Source organism: Ammospiza caudacuta, chromosome 24, assembly GCF_027887145.1.
Source record: "Ammospiza caudacuta isolate bAmmCau1 chromosome 24, bAmmCau1.pri, whole genome shotgun sequence".
NCBI lineage: Eukaryota > Metazoa > Chordata > Aves > Passeriformes > Passerellidae > Ammospiza > Ammospiza caudacuta.
In genome coordinates this window covers 4195943-4208017 of record NC_080616.1, presented here as the reverse complement: position 1 = coordinate 4208017, position 12075 = coordinate 4195943, and the positions used below count along the sequence as shown (strand labels likewise).

General features: G+C 57.9%; 1 long non-coding RNA gene across 1 annotated transcript; it reads left to right on the top strand.

The window, feature by feature from the left end:
• Nucleotides 1-412: 412 nt before the first annotated feature.
• Nucleotides 413-2825, top strand: LOC131567803 (uncharacterized). Its single transcript, XR_009275663.1, has 3 exons — nucleotides 413-512; nucleotides 1092-1206; nucleotides 1383-2825. It is a non-coding gene; the product is annotated as an uncharacterized LOC131567803 (long non-coding RNA).
• The last annotated feature ends 9250 nt before the right edge of the window (nucleotides 2826-12075 follow it).

The following is a 12075-nucleotide window of genomic DNA, read 5'->3' as shown; positions in this document are numbered from 1 at the left end:
GGGGATGCTGCTGCTTCTTCTCCAGGTTTCCATCTCTCCCCATCCCTGCAGGCCGAGGTGGGCAGCTCTGGGGCGCCGTGCCCACCGCAGCATCACCGCAGCATCACCGCATTCGCTGCCCTTTTTGTGGTGATGAATAATGCAGAGCCCGGCCCCGAGGGCTCCTGGCTGCCACAGGAGGAGCCGGAGGCCGCTCCCTTCGCCCGCCGGGGCGCGGAGGGGAAATGCCGGGTCAGGACCTCGTCAGCGTGTGTTTACTGTGTCAGGAGAAGCCGTAAATTCACTCGCTTTAATTGAAAGCCGGTGCTGTGGGTTTGGCTTAATCCACCCTCCTCCTCCTCCTCCTCCTCCTCCTCCATTAGATAACGTCTCGCTGAAACCACTTTGCAAGCTGACGGCATTCCTGTGTGCTGAGCGCCGGGCGGGACAGACGGACACGGCCGCGCCGGGGGCTCACAAACCCCGCGGGGACTTTGCTGCTGCCAGCTCTGGTCACTGTAGGAGTGACAAGGGTAGGATGGTGGGGATGGATGGAGAGGAGAGATCTCTGCAGCCAGGGCTGGGAACTTGTGGGTTATTGCAAAGGGCCTGGGTGCAGGGCCCTGCTGGGAGCTGCCAGCCACAGCTGGAGCAGGGCTGAGAGAAGAGAGGGGCAGAGAGGATGAGGGGGTGAGAGAGTAAAAGGGGTAAAGGGAGCGAAGTTCTCATTACAATACCATAAATCTTCTTCTGTGCTGAATATTTTAATTCTTACCAACCGATCTAGTACAAGATACAAATCCTACAGCATTTCCATACAGCCTATAAGAATCATTACATTACCACACTGTGTTACATTTTAAACCCTAAAAACTCCTCTTTGGGCCCCTTCTGCCAAGCTGCAGGGTCTGCTCTGACCCTTGGGCCTGTCTGCAAGCAGAGGGTGTTCTTCCACCTTCAGTCTGGCCACACCATTGTTTTCCAGTTGTTCAGTACCTGAGGTATCTCAAAGCTTGCTTTCATTTCAATCTCACTTATAGTTTCCATATTCTCAAAATCTTTTGCCAGACAATCATATTTACAAGGCTTTCCTGTCTCATCTTCCCCAACAGGTCCCCTGTGCTCATCCTGCCCCAATCCTGGTCCCACTGACCCACTGGTGACATGAAACAGCAGAACAGGATGGCTGAAGGTGGTGGGATGCAGGAAGATGCAGAATTGTGCTGGGTGAGCACCCAGGAGCGGATTCAAAGGGCTGAAGTTGAAAAGACAAAGGGAAACTCTTTGGGAGGGGGGAAATCCAAGCTGGGATGGGCTGGGATGTTCCCAAAAAGAGCTGCTGGGGAGGAGCAATGGGAACCCTCTCAGAGGGGTCAGCACTGCTTCTCCTCGCCCCAACAAAGGGAAACTGAGTCACAGAGCTGGGCAGTGCTCGGGGAGTGCTCGGAGTCGGGGCTGTTTGTGGGGAGCCCGTTCCTCCTCGGGGTTCTGCAGAACTGGTGGAGGAGGAAGCACCGAGGCCATGGAGAGGTCAAACGCTGACTACCCCGTGTCCGTGAGGTCTGTCCCTGTGCCCTGTCCCCATCCCCTCGCAGGGACACCCGTGGGGTGTCCCCTTTTGCCTCCCCTTTCCCGCAGCCACGGAACGGAGGATCCCCGGCGTCTGGCACCAGGGGAAATTCGCTTTGCCAGCGGAGTTCAGGCGGAGGCCAGGGGCGGCCGGGGCTGTCGGGGTGTCCCGCGGCCGCCGCTGACCTGCCAGGAATGCTGTGAGTCACCGGGAAAGCATCCCCGGGCCGCCAGCCCCGCTCCGAGCCTCCGGAACCGGCACCTCGGCCTTGGGGTGCCGTGCCGGGGATACCCCGGGACTCCCTAATACAGCCCGGGCTTTGGGGTGCCGTGCCGGGACACCCCTTACACCCCGGTACACCCTGTTACACCCCGGGACTCCCCGGTACAACCCGAGACACCCCGGGACACCCCATTACACCCTGGGACACCCCTGTACATGCCAGGACACCCGGGGACACCCCGGGACACCTCGATACATCCCGGTACACCCCAATACAGCCCGGTTCACCCCGGTACACCCCGGGCTTTGGGGTGCCGTGCTCGGGACACCCCGGGACACTGCGGGACATCCCGGTACACCCCATTACACCCCGTATACCCCGGGACACCCCGGTACACCTCGATACAGCCCGAGACACCCCAGAAAACCCTCGGTACACCCCGGGACACTCCCGTACAGTCTGGGACAGCCCTGGACACCCTGGTTCACCTCGGGACGCCCCGATACACCTCGGGACATCCCCGTGCACCCCAGTACCACCCGGTACACCCTGGGACACCCTGGGACACCCAGGTACACCCCCGTACACTTTGATACACCCCGTTACACCTCGGGACACCCCCGTACACCCCAGGACACCACGGAACACCGCGGCACACCCCGTTACATCCCGTTACACCCCGGGACACCCCACAGGGGCACGGGCAGCGCTCACCCGGGGCTGAGCCCCGGTGCTGCGGCCAGCCCGGCAGGGACAGGGACAGGGACAGGGCAGGCCAGGAGCGATCCCCAGCTCCGGGAAAGGCCAGACATGAACTCAGCCCCTCCGAGAGGGAAGAGCTGACGCGATGCCGGGAGGTCACCGGGACACCGTGCCAGCCCAGCCCGGCACCGGGAGGGGAGTGGGAGATTCTCCCGGAGGCGGCTCCGGTTCGGTCCGGTCCTTCCCCCGGGCCAGCCAGTGTTCCAGGCTTTATCAGCTCTCGGCAGAGGAGGGAATGGCTTTTCCCTTATCGAGCCTCGGACCGTGCATTGTTTCTGGTCACGTTGCGAAATTAAAGAGGCAAACGGCATTTCGGGGAGGAATTGTGAATTCTTGGAAGGTTATCTGAGCGTGGCACCTGCCCCTGGTGTGGGGCACTGGGAGTGGGAATGCCAGGAGGAGACAATCCCAGAGCATCCATCCCTCTGTGGGTGAGCACCCAGAGCCTGCCCAGCTGTGCCCTCACAGCTGGACTCATCCTAAAGGGGAGGAACTTTCTGTGTTTTCAAAACAGTCTCAGGAGCAGCACCCATGGGTGGCCACAGGCAGCACCACGAGCAGGACCGTGGGGGCCACAAGGGTCCCTTGCCCCGGTGGCAGAGCAAGAGCTGCCACAAGGTTGCATCACCGAGGTTGGAAAACTCCTGGATCAGTCCTGAATCCATCCCCAAAAAATCAAACCCTTGGAGTTACCCAGCACCAGCAAACCCAGGCCCTGCTCTGTTGGGTCACATCCCTCACGTTCCTGTTTGCTCTGATCCTGCACCAGGCTCTCTGAAGAAAACAGAGCAGGCAGTTTTCAGGCTGGAAAACTCCTGGATCAGTCCTCAATCCATCACCAAGGGATCAAACCCTTGGAGTTACCCAGCACCAGCAAGCCCAGACCCTGCTCTGTTGGGTCACATCCTTCACACTCCTGTTTGCTCTGACCCTGCAGGGCTCCAGGCCCCATCCCAGCACACACAGACTGCACCTGCAGCCCCTCACACCCTGCTGGTGTCACTTTGACCATCTCCCTTGCCCTGGTGGCACAGCAGGATGCTGCCTCCAGACCTGGGTATTTTCTGCTGGGTGCATCCAGCCCAGCCCAGGATTGGCATCCCCAGGGGCCCTGAGGTTCTCTGCCTCCCCACACCCTCCCTCTGCACAGCCAGGGCCAGCTGGGGTGCAGGGGGTGTGGATGGACCCAAATTCCACGAATTTCTGGGAATTGAGCTACCAGACCACACACCACGCTCTCCACAGCTTCTGTTCCTGGGCAGAGAGGGGACAGGGACATGAGCAGCACCCATGGGTGGCTGCAGACAAGCAGGATGGGGAAACTGAGGCACAGAGCAGGTCTCTGGGCTGCCCATGGTGTCACCACAGCTGCTGAAGGAGGCAGCAAGGCCAGGAGCTGCCCCTGGAGCTGGGGAAGGATCTTCTGGGCTGGATCAGGCTCCAGAGGACGCAGCCCTGGAGCCCTCCCTGAATTTCCACCCACCTTCAGGCTCTTTTTGCAGGGCGGCTCTGGGCTTCTCCTGGGCACTGGGAGGATACAGGAGGATACAGGAGGCTGCACTGGGAGCTGTGATGCTCCAGCACTGGCTGCTCCCTTTGCTTCCCTGCAGTAAAACACAGCAGGTTATCGAAGGGACAAGCGTGACACAGGAGGAACTGGTGCCACCTCCTGCCTGTCCCCAGCACTAGGGCAGGGCACCCAGGAGGTGACAGAAGGGATCAGCTGTGGGCAGAAAGACAGTGACCTCCAGGCAAGGCTGTGGTACCACAAGGGACGTGTGGTGCTCTCCCAGCAGCCAGAGCTCATCCCTGTCCCCAAGGTGCCACCCCAAGGGCCACCTCAGCACCTCACCCCTGCTGTCCCATCCTCCCAGGAAGAGCAAAGACCCGAGGCTCTTGTGACACCTAATGGCAGCTGCTGTTATCCGACACTCCCAGCAAGGCTCATCTCACCCTGCAGCTGCAGACCAGGGCGTGCTCTGCTCCCACCCCAGGCTGGTGTTCCTGGGCTGCCAGAGGGGTTTGGGAGGTGGAAACATCAGCTCTGGGAAATGCAAGCCCAGGAGGTGTTTTTTACCCCGTTCCTCTCAGGAAGGCTGGCTGTGGTGTGGGATGGGGCTTTGGGAAGTGCCTGGAGCCCTGCAGGGTCAGAGCAAACAGGAGTGTGAGGGATGTGACCCAACAGAGCAGGGTCTGGGCTTGCTGGTGCTGGGTAACCCCAAGGGTTTGATTTTTTGGGGATGGATTCAGGACTGATCCAGGAGTTTTCCAGCCTGAAAACTGCCTGCTCTGTTTTCTTCAGAGAGCCTGGTGCAGGATCAGAGCAAACAGGAACGTGAGGGATGTGACCCAACAGAGCAGGGCCTGGGTTTGCTGGTGCTGGGTAACCCCAAGGGTTTGATCCTTTGGGGATGGATTCAGGACTGATCCAGGAGTTTTCCAACCTCGGTGATGGAACCTTGTGGCAGCTCCTGCTCCGAGGTTTCAGTGGGTGTCCTTTTGTCCCCTCTTGGGGATTTTTGAGCCTCCTGATCACTCCCAGCTCCCAGTGGTGCCTGCAGGAGAGCCAGGCAGGTGCACAGACAGGAGAAGCTGCCGCTGCTGCTCCTCAGTGCTGTCCCAACCCCTGCCCACAACCACAGCCCCAGACATCAGAGGATGCACACGCAGCAGCCCTGACACCCAAATCCAAATCCTGCTGCTGGGGGAACGCCCTGATAAACACAGCCCTGTCCCTGGGGAGGAGGATGGGTGCCCTCAGCTCACAGCACCCAAACCTCGGGCCAGGGGCTGCCACAAGGTTCCATCACTGATGTTGGAAAACTCCTGGATCCATCCCCAAAGGATCAAACCCTTGGAGTTACCCAGAACCAGCAAACCCAGGCCCTGCTCTGTTGGGTCACATCCCTCACGTTCCTGTTTGCTCTGATCCTGCACCAGGCTCTCTGAAGAAAACAGAGCAGGCAGTTTTCAGGCTGGAAAACTCCTGGATCAGTCCTCAATCCATCACCAAGGGATCAAACCCTTGGAGTTACCCAGCACCAGCAAGCCCAGACCCTGCTCTGTTGGGTCACATCCCTCACACTCCTGTTTGCTCTGACCCTGCAGGGCTCCAGGCACTTCCCAAAGCCCCATCCCAGCACACACAGACTGCACCTGCAGCCCCTCACACCCTGCTGGTGTCACTTTGACCATCTCCCTTGCCCTGGTGGCACAGCAGGATGCTGCCTCCAGACCTGGGTATTTTCTGCTGGGTGCATCCAGCCCAGCCCAGGATTGGCATCCCCAGGGGCCCTGAGGTTCTCTGCCTCCCCACACCCTCCCTCTGCACAGCCAGGGCCAGCTGGGGTGCAGGGGGTGTGGATGGACCCAAATTCCACGAATTTCTGGGAATTGAGCTACCAGACCACACGGTCTCCACAGCTTCTGTTCCTGGGCAGAGAGGGGACAGGGACACGAGCAGCACCCATGGGTGGCTGCAGACAAGCAGGATGGGGAAACTGAGGCACAGAGCAGGTCCCTGGGCTGCCCATGGTGTCACCACAGCTGCTGAAGGAGGCAGCAAGGCCAGGAGCTGCCCCTGGAGCTGGGGAAGGATCTTCTGGGCTGGATCAGGCTCCAGAGGACGCAGCCCTGGAGCCCCCCCTGAATTTCCACCCACCTTCAGGCTATTTTTCCTTGCTGAAGTGCCTCTTTGCAGGGTGGCTGGCAGAGGGGGGCACTGCCTTTAAGTGTATTTGATGGATAATTCCTCATTACTCTAATGCATTTGCAAGCTGGGATAATTGATGAATGTTTAACAGGATGCGTTTCCGACAGTCGGCTGGAGAAATGGACTCCCATTACTCTGCAAACGTTTCTTTTTACCATTGAACTCCTTTGTTTCAATTGATCCTCGCCTTTCCCATCACTTGCTGCTCATTAATAATCCCCAAAGCAGCTGCTCCCCCACTCCAGCTCCTCCCAACCTGCCGTGCCCGAGGCTTTAGGTTTGCAAGCAGATCGCTGCAGTTTTATAATAAACAACATTTTTCTCTACCCAAAGTGAGGCAAAAGCTGGGCAGGAGCAAGGCAGGGTGGCTGGGGAATCTCCTGGGTTCATCAGAGTGATACCAGCTGCTAATCAGGGGGAATTTGGGGTGGAGAGGGGGATGTGCAGGTCCCTGGGGCTGAGCCGAGCCCAAGGGAGAGGTTGCCCTTTGGGACTGGTATCAGCCCAGGCCAGGCTTGGAGCTGAGCCCTGCTCTGCCTGCAGAGCTTTTATCTGCACTCCCTGAGCTTGGGAAGGGCAGCCAGGGGTTATCAGCCCTGCCTGTGCCGTGGGCAGGCTCCGTGCCCACCCACAGAGGGTCCCTGTGTCTGTCCCCAGCCTGCAGAGCCTCTCGTGGGGCTGGGCTGCAGGGGACATCTCCCACTCGCTGAGCAGCCTGGAATCTCACCCGCTGTAGGAGTGACAGGGGCAGGACGGTCAGGATGGACAGAGAGGAGAGATCTCTGCAGCCAGGGCTGGGAACTTGTGGGTTATTGCAAAGGGCCTGGGTGCAGGGCCCTGCTGGGAGCTGCCAGCCACAGCTGGAGCAGGGCTGAGAGAAGAGAGGGGCAGAGAGGATGAGAGGGTGAGAGAGTAAAAGAGGCAAGAGCTAAGAGAGCAAAGTTCCCATTCCAATACCACAAATCTTCTTCTGTGCTGAATATTCTGATTCTCACTAAACAATCCAGTCCAAGATACAAATCCTACAGCATTTCCATACAGCCTGTAAGAATCATTACATTACCATACTGTGTTACATTTTAAACCCTTAAAACTCCTCTTTGGGCCCCTTCAAAAGGGGATCACCTTCATGGCCACACCATTGTTTTCCAGTTGTTCAGCAACTGAGGGATCTCAAAGCTTGCTTTCATTTCAATCTCGCCTACAGTTTCCATATTCTCAAAATCTTTTGCCAAGCAATCATATTTATAAGGCGTGGATGGGATGCTTTTCCCATCCACATCTTGCTCAGGATGAGGCACAAGAGCCTTGGCACAGGAGAAGAGCATCCACAGGCCTGGCTTAAGGCAGAATTTAGGAGGAAAAAATAAAAGAGAAAAAGGAGAAAAAAAACCAAAGTCCATAGAGGAGAAAATCAGCTGTGGGTGCTCAGGGGTTACACAGACCTGAGCGGGTGGTAGGAGGGGGATTCAGGTCAGCTGGAGAGATGGGGCAGGACAAGACTGCGAGACCTGAGATGGAGTGTGGGGAACAGGAGATGTTCCTGCCCTGGGCTGACCCTGTCCCAGGGCATGGACCCACCTGATGGAGCCCACACTGCTGGGGCCAGCGGGAACAGCAAACCCCAAATGGCTGAGCCATGGGAAAGAGCCCCTGAGCTCCCCAAAACGTGGCCTGCACCCCTTGCACCAAGAGCAAACAGGCTTGGGGCCATGGCTGATTGTCCCCAGAGCCCCATGCCAGGGAGCAGCTGCCTGCAAAACAGCCTGGGCAGGCCATAATCTGCTTTTGGGGGGCTCCCTTTGAAGTCTCAGCTCAGGAGGGTCTGGGGGTGACAGAGGAACCCACACAGCCCATGCCCACCATCCTCCACAGGATTAACACCCTGAGAAGGGATGAGCACCATGGGCAGGGATGGATGAGACCCCTGTGGCTGCAGACAAGGTGCTGAGGAGTTGGGGGACAGAGGGACAGCAGGGACTGGGAATTATCCGTGTTCCCATAAAGCACATCCCAGGCAGGATGTGTCCTGGAGATGCCCCCATGTCCTGGAGGTGCCCCCAGTGACTCTGGAGCTGCCCCCTGAGCAGCCCTGCTCTGTCCCTGCCCATCACTTGGAGCATTTCTGCGCCTGGGCACACCTGGGGGGTCCCACGGAGCTGCCAAAGCCAGCTCTGGTCCCCTCCTGAACTGCGGAGCTGCTCTTAAATCATCGCGGGAAGGCCGGTAAAAGCCTCGGTGCCTTCAAGCATGAAATACAAAGCACTCACCGCCCCCTTTCAGCCTCTTCCCTGAGTGCCCGACTCACCACATGAAACCTTTTATATCCCCCCTCCCCTCCCCGTTCTCCCCCATCAGCCCGGAGAGCGCCGGCGCCGCCAGCAGCACAATCCCAAATCGCTCCCTTTATTAGGAAAAAAAAAAAAAGGAGAAAAGGAAGAAAACCGAAGCTTCGATTTCCTTTCTCACCTCTGAGATGGCCTGGGGGGGTTGAGGAGGGGGGTGCGAGGCCAAAGTCACCCCAACCCCAACACTGAGCCCAAACCCAAATACACCAAAGGGTTGGGTTTGAACGGGAAGGGATCAGAGAGGAATTTTGCAGTGAGGGAGGGAGGCTGTGAGTGCAGAGGAACCATGGGGATGTGTGTAGGGGAGCAGGATGGTGGGGATGGATGGAGATGAGAGATCTCTGCAGCCAGGGCTGGGAACCTGTGGGTTATTGCAGAGGGCCTGGGTGCAGGGCCCTGCTGGGAGCTGCCAGCCACAGCTGGGGCAGGGCTGAGAGAAGAGAGGGGCAGAGAGGATGAGGGGGTGAGAGAGTAAAAGAGGCAAGAGCTAAGAAAGCAAAGTTCCCATTCCAATACCATAAATCATTTTCTGTGTTGAATATTCTCATTCTCACCAACCAATCTAGTCCAAGATACAAATCCTACAGCATTTCCATACAGCCTATAAGAATCATTACATGACCACACTGTGTTACATTTTAAACCCTAAAAACTCCTCTTTGGGCCCCTTCTGCCAAGCTGTAGGGTCTGCTCTGACCCTTGGAGCTGCCTGCAAGCAGAGGGTGTTGTTCCATCAAAAGGGGATCACCTTCAGCTGGCCACACCATTGTTTTCCAGTTGTTCAGTACCTGAGGTATCTCAAAGCTTGCTTTCATTTCAATCTCACTTATAGTTTCCATATTCTCAAAATCTTTTGCCAGGCAATCATATTTATAAGGCTTTCCTGTTTCATCCTCCCCAACAGATGCGGAAGGACCCCAGTGGCTGGATCAGGGCTGGTACCCAGAGCAGGAGGGCTGATGGAGCCAGTGATGCTCCCGCAGGCCGGGATAGGATTGGGATCCTCAATCCCACTGCAATCCCAGGGCATGGAGGCAGCCGGGGGTGCCTCGGGGCGCTGCCCAGCATCCTCCCTGCACCCTGGAGGTAGGGAGGGCCCCGTGGGGCGCTGTCCCTGCGGGCAGATGGGTCTGGGGGTGTCCCCAAGCCGGGGCAGGCGCAGATGGCGCACGTGGGCTGGCTCCTGTCGCGCTGCCATCAATCAGCGCCGGCTCCTCCGAGCACAGCAGCGGCTCCGGGCTGTAAATCTGCCCTGAACGAGGCTCAGGGTTTCTCTGCAAGGCCTGGCCTCACTGCTGGCATTCCCTCGGGTGGCAGCGTCGCGACGGGCAGACCTTGTGTCCCTGCCGGCCCCGCAAAGGGCGCCCGAGGACGGCGGCGGGAGGATGCTGAAGGTGGCATCTTCTGCTGCGGGGGAACAGCCCAGGGGAGGAGAAACGGCAGCTCCTGGCAGCCTGAACCCCTCCTCAGACATATTTCTCACCCTCCTGTGTCCTGCTGATGGAGCCCCAGCCGAGCAGGTGTCTCCCCACCCGCCGGGTCCTGCTGGGGTTTGTAGGGGACGATGAGGCACCCACAGGCCCTGCATGGCACCCACAGACCCTGAATGGGACCCACAGATCCTGCAGGGCACCCACAAACCCTGCACTGCACCCACAGACCCTGCACTGCACCCACAGACCCTGAATGGGACCCACAGACCCCACATGGCACCCACAGACCCTCTAGAGCACCCACAGACCCTGAAGAGCACCCACAGACCCTGAACTGCACCCACAGAACCTGAACTGCACCCACAGACCCTGCACAGAACCCATGGACCCTAATGGGCACCCACAGACTCTACACGACACCCACAGACCCTGCACTGCACCCACAGACCCTGCACTGCACCAACAGACCCTGAATGGCACCCACACACCCAGCAAACCCTACATGGCACCCACAGACTCTGCATGGCACCCACAGACCCTGCAGGGCACCCACAGACCCTGCAGGGCACCCACTCCCTCCCCAAACCAGGATTTGTCTGTGCAACACCAGGATTGGCCCCCAAGCTGCCCCAAGGAGAGACTGGGATGGGGACAGGGCCTCTCTGGGTGTCCAGAGGCTGTCTGGTCTCTGCAGTGGCCTGTCACCTTGTCCCCATCCTGCCTGGCACAGTGTCTGGGGGCGTTTCAATCCCCTCCTCCTCCTTTTCCTCAGCATCCTCTGGGTGTGGTGCAGCCCAAGGTAGCCCAGCATCCTTCCCACGTGCTTTATCCTCCCTCCTGGTGCTGCAGCTTCCCAGCAAGGCTGAATTGTTTCATCTCTTTCCAACATTTGCCTCGCTGGGAGCCAGCCCAGCCTTTAAACTGTGCCATGGTCTGTGTATAAAACCATTTAAACCATGCCTGGTCTGGGTATTTCTGGTACTGCTGCTTCACCCAGAGGCTCGGGGTTTCACTTTGCTGCCCCGGGTTTCTCCCATCGCCCCCAGGCTCCCTTGTGTCCACCCAAAGCTGGGGCAGCTCCAGCTCTTCCCTGCAAACACCGAGCCCTGCTCTGGCTGCATCCCTTCCTGATGCCAGCCAGCCTTGGCACAGAGAGGGCAACCCCCAGAGCAGGGTCTGTGGTGCTTCAGTGTCCCCTACAAACATCCCTGCTCCCCACAAAGGCTGATCTGATCTGTTCCTTCCCCTCCGCGGGGTGGGGGAGAGCGGCTGAGCTCTCTGCCTGGCTCATGTGAGCATCTTTCATCCCTGCACCGAACGTGCTCACATTTAAGGAGTAATTACAGCCTGGTGACTCAGCCGTTCTGGCAAACACCCGATGCTGCTCCCCCTGTTATCCCCACCCTGCTCAGGGGTGTGAGCTCGGGGCATCCCCAGCAGCAGATTTTGGGGGATGCAGCTCAGAGTGTCCCTTGAGAGGTTCAAGCCGCGGGGACAGCGGTGCGGGTTGTGCTCCGGCATCCCCCCGGCACATCCCGGCCCGGGAGCAGGGGAGGGCCGGGCGGCTGCGATTATTCAATCTGGAGCAACCCTGACCTGCTGACAAAGGCAAAGTTATTTTTAAAAAGCAACCACTCAGCGAAATTCGCCTCTGCTGCTCGTCCTGCTGCTGCTGCTGCTGCCCGCCGGGGAGAGAGAAACAGCATTTCTGTCCCGGGAAAGGCTGTCCTGGGATGGCAGCACCGGGGCAGGGGCGTGGGCTCTGCCCCATACCCTCCAGGCTCCGGCCCCGCTGGATTTTTGGGCTGTCGGATCTTCCACAGAGCCCCGGGAGCATCACAACCTGCTTTCCAGCATTATTTATATATATTATATATATATATATATATGTATCTCTATCTATATCTATATCTATATCTTTATATTTATATATATAATTATATATATAATTTTATATATATAATTATATATATATAATTTTGTATATATCATTATATACAGTTATATATATTATAATACTATATTATAGATAGTATTATTATATTATA